This window comes from Equus caballus, unplaced genomic scaffold, assembly GCF_041296265.1.
Source record: "Equus caballus isolate H_3958 breed thoroughbred unplaced genomic scaffold, TB-T2T haplotype2-0000448, whole genome shotgun sequence".
Lineage (NCBI taxonomy): Eukaryota > Metazoa > Chordata > Mammalia > Perissodactyla > Equidae > Equus > Equus caballus.
The window spans coordinates 740,319-745,065 of record NW_027221892.1 but is presented as its reverse complement, the minus strand read 5'-3'; the positions used below and the strand labels follow the sequence as shown (position 1 = coordinate 745,065).

Sequence of the window (4,747 nt, the reverse complement as noted above, 5' to 3'; positions counted from 1 at the left end):
CCCTAAGCTAACATCTGCTGCCAATCTTCCCCTTTGTGCTTGAGGAAGAGTGGCCTTGAACTAACGTCTGTGCCAATCTCCCTCTATTTTATATGTGGGTTGCTACCACAGCATGGCTTGACAAGCGGTGTATGTCTGCACCCGGGATCTGAACCTGCAAACCTGGGCTGCAGAAGCGGAGAGAGCTGAACTTAACCACTACACCACTGGGCCAGCCCCTACTTTTAATTTTTTGAGGAACCTCCATACTGTTTTCCATAGTGGCTGCACCATTTTACATTCCCATCGACAGTGTACAAGGGTTCCAATTTCTCCACATCCTTGCCAACACTTGCCATTTTTTGTTTTTTGGTAATAGTCATCCTAACATTTGTGAGGTGATATCTCAATTGTGATTTTGATTTGCATTTCTTATCAGATTTGGCAATATGGAGGTTATTCATAGGAAAACGTATGAATCAAAGAGGAGGAAAAGAGAGTCCACGTAGAACTCTTTCAAGAAGTTTTGCTATGAAAGCAAGCAGAGAAATAGGCTCAGCTAGAGGGATTACGGGGTAAAGAAAAGTGGTGTTTTGTCTTTGTTTTTTTAAGATGAGCGATATTACAACATTTTTTATGATGAAGAGACCATCCAGCCTGAGGAGAGATTGATGATGCAGTAAAGAGAGGGGATAAGGAAAACAACTAAACCCCTAAGTGGGTAGCAGACATAGGAGTCCAGATCACAGCTGGAAAGACTGAAGATTAACAGAAGAAAAGCCACTTCCTTCTCTTTAATATGATGCAGAAGATAAATGCAGTTGTAGGAAGGATTGTACATTTAGTGGTGGGATGTGGGAGAAGTTCCCTATCTCGTGACTTTTTTCTGAAGTGTAAAGGAAAATCATTGGCCAAGAGAGAACATACAAAATAGTCATCGCGGAGAGCGAAAAAGTAAGTTTTCTAAAACCCTGGAAAAGGATGACCAGCTTAAGGTTTGTGATCAGGAATTTAAAGAAAGCTTGTCAACCTGAAAGCCAGTTCTTTGTGGCCAGGAAAGAGGGCAATAATGAAAAGTGTTCTAGAGAGAGCAAATACAGTGATTGTTGTAGCTTCTTATTTACCCTAAATGATCACTTAAAGTGTATAAGTACATTATAATCTATAACAATGTTAAAGAAAATATATAGCTAACAGAAGTTGGCAAGTAGAAGGAGCAAAGAAGTGTGAGAGGTTAGGTGTGTAAGTATCTTCATCTCGCACAGAGTGAGGAGCTAATGTATAATTTTGAAAGTTGAAATCCAAAAAAACAGATGTTTGAAGTACTTACCTTATTTAAATTATACGGTTTATCATAAAATAACTAAAATACTAAGAGGAAATAGTTTAAATTATCTAAATCCTCACCTGTCATAAGTGAATCCACAATGTCAAAAATTGATAAAACAATTAGTGATTGAGATCCTTTAATTTATAAATATGGAGGCAGTCACCGGAAGAAATAAAAAACAAAGTGAAAAGTAATTGCCTGTGGAGAACTTTTGTCCCTCATTATTATTTTGTATGACTTGATTTTTTTCATAACAAATGTATGCGTTAGTATACTTTAATAAAATTAAAACAGAAACTATTTAGCTGCGAATGAAGGCCTTGAAGTCAGGGCCAAGCTTTGATACAACTGGGTAGGTTTTGTCGAGGTGACATTTATTTCCAGCCCCTTCCCGTGCCCTCTGATTGGCTCTCTCGGAATTGGTTTTCTCCCAGTATCAAAGGGATTCACTGCCCTCCTGCCCCTGGCTTCCTCCCGCCTTCACTGAGGAAAAGCACATCTCTGGTTGTTTTCTGCTCCTCAACTTTGATCATTACAAAATGAGTCTATTCTTGGTCTCATTCTTAAAATGATTTGTTTTTGGCGCTCCGGGGCTCGCGCCCCTGCCTCGTGCCTGCGCCGCTCGTATGTAAATGAGGGCGCGTGACGCGGGACGCGGATGGACAAGGGAAGAGAGAGAGTGGCCGCTGCCCTCGCCGCCCGGTGCCGGAGCCCTCGGTGCGCGGCGGAGAGGAGAGGATGCCGGCGGGAACTCGACTCTTGGCGCCACCGTCTCATGCACTGTGTAGGTTTTGAGAGTATTTTAGAAGGGCTTTATGGACCACGGCTACGAAGAGCCCTGAGTTTATTTGAAGGATTGTCTACCATCTCTTGATTCTTCACAGTCAACACCAACAGAGGAACTGTCATCTCAGGGCCAGTGCAACACTGAAAGACTGAATGCCAAGCAGAAAATTAGCTAAATGCACTCTTTCGAAAGAAAGACCTTCCTCAGAACTGTGATCCTAACATTCCCCTAGTTGCTCAGGAATTAATGAAAAAGATGATACGTCAGTTTGCAATTGAGTATATTTCAAAAAGTGGTAAAATTCAAGAGAATAGAAATGGTTCAATTGGACCAAGTCTAATATGTAAAAGTATTCAAATGAATCAAGCAGAAAACTCCCTTCAGGAAGAACAGGAAGGCCCCTTAGACCTCACTGTGAATCGAATGCAAGAACAAAATACTCAGCAAGGGGATGGAGTGTTAGATCTCTCTACAAAGAAAACCAGCATAAAATCTGAAGAGTCGTCCGTATGCGATCCTTCTTCTGAAAATTCAATGGCTGGGAGACTACAGAGAAACAGAGAGGACTATGTGGAGAGAAGTGCTGAGTTTGCAGATGGTTTGCTCTCAAAAGCTTTGAAAGACATTCAGTCTGGAGCACTGGACAGAAATAAAGCAGGCATACCTCAAAAAACTTTACTTCTCCACTTAGAAGCCTTACCAGCAGGGAAGCCTGCATCTTTTAAAAACAAAGCTCGAGATTTCAGTGATAGTTACTCATATAAAGACAGTAAAGAAACTTGTGCAGTGCTGCATAAAGTAGCCCTGTGGGCAAGAGCTCAAGCAGAGCGCACAGAAAAAAGTAAACTCAATCTAATTTAAAGAAAAAAATGAAAGCCTACAATATGAAACTTCACGTCCTACTGTACAGTTAAAAATTCCTCAACTACGAGTAAGTTCTGTTTCAAAACCACAACCTGATGGTCCTGGTCTGCTGGATGTTATGTATCAAGTTTCCAAAACCTCTCCAGTCCTAGAAGGATCAGCTCTCCAAAAACTGAAAAATATACTCCCTAAACAGAAGAAAATAGAATGTTCTGGGCCCGTAACTCACTCAAGTGTTGACTCTTACTTTCTACCCGGGGACCTCTCTCCTTTGTGTCTTAATTCTAAAAATGGAACAGTTGATGGAACCTCTGAAAATACTGAAGATGGATTGGATCGAAAAGATAATAAGCAGCCCAGGAAAAAACGTGGCCGTTATCGGCAGTATGATCATGAAATAATGGAAGAGGCTATTGCAATGGTAATGAGTGGCAAAATGAGTGCTTCCAAAGCACAAGGAATTTATGGGGTACCTCACGGCACTTTAGAATACAAGGTAAAAGAAAGATCTGGAACACTGAAGACTCCTCCTCCGAAGAAACTCCGAGTACCAGACACTGGGTTATATAATATGACAGATTCAGGGACTGGCAGCTGCAAAAACAGCAGCAAGCCTGTGTAGATTACTTGTTAGGAAAATGTTTGTACGTGTGTTTGTGTGTGTGTGTGTATGTGCACAGGTGTGTGTTTGTGTGTCTATATACACACACGTGGGAATTACAGATGCTCACTCTGACAGGAGACATGAAATTTTGCAGTTCAAAAACCACTTACATGCCTTTTGAAAAAAAGTTTTATTCAGGGTTTTCACTGTGGACAGAATTATATAGTTGCTTACTTAATTCTGATAGTTTGTATTTAATCCTTGTATAAATAGGTGAAAAAGATTGAGGTTTTCTTTAGTAGTCAATAGCATAAAGCGTTGTGGGAAAACAAGTAATTGTCAAGTGAAACATTTTTATAGGTGAAAGACCACCCCAGCCATTCAGTTAAACCATCTTATAATGGAAATATGATATTAATAGTTTTTAAACATTTTTACCTAACATACTTAGAGTTACTGTAAGTACGTCAACCAACCAATCAGAGTTTAAATACGCAGCTATCTCCATACTAAGAAAAATTAATATATACAGTATTAGGACACTACAGTGCATTCTATGAAATATGAAATGCACTCAAGTGCATCCACCAGGAATAGACAAGAAAACCTTAAATGATATGTATAATGAAATTTAATATTTATCATTTAACAGTTGTTGTAGCAGGAAGTTGGGGTTTATAAGGTATACACTTTTTGAAAAAAACTGACACATTGTTAACCCCAGGAGCTATAAAATCCTTTAATATAAGATGGAATACTAAGAACAAAAAGTAATTTAAATTTAATTATTAAAATAATTTAATTTTGTTTTTCATTTGAAAAATAAGCTAATGTGTAAGATTAGAAAAGAAAGTTGGAATGCAACTTAGAGCATGTTTATAATGGGCACAGAAAAAGCTTGAGAATGATCATTTTGGTTTAAATGTGCTGGTTGGTTGATGTTATGACTACTTTAAATTTTAAGGATTGTGATAGACTCCTACTATTGAAAAACCTCAGTGTAACTTTAATATATTTGCTGCTGTGACATTTCAAAACATTTTCAGTTTATCAAAAATGAATTACAGATTTCATTTTGGTGGGCGATACATTATCGTTTTGCTAATAACCAAATTTGCAGTTTGTTCAGGGTCTTAAATGGATTTACAAATATTTAACACTGAAGCTGTTTTGAACTTTCAGT

General features: G+C 38.7%; 1 pseudogene; it reads left to right on the top strand.

Moving 5' to 3' along the window:
• Positions 1–1,819: 1,819 nt before the first annotated feature.
• Positions 1,820–3,728, top strand: LOC138922071 (ligand-dependent nuclear receptor corepressor-like protein pseudogene; annotated as a pseudogene).
• The last annotated feature ends 1,019 nt before the right edge of the window (positions 3,729–4,747 follow it).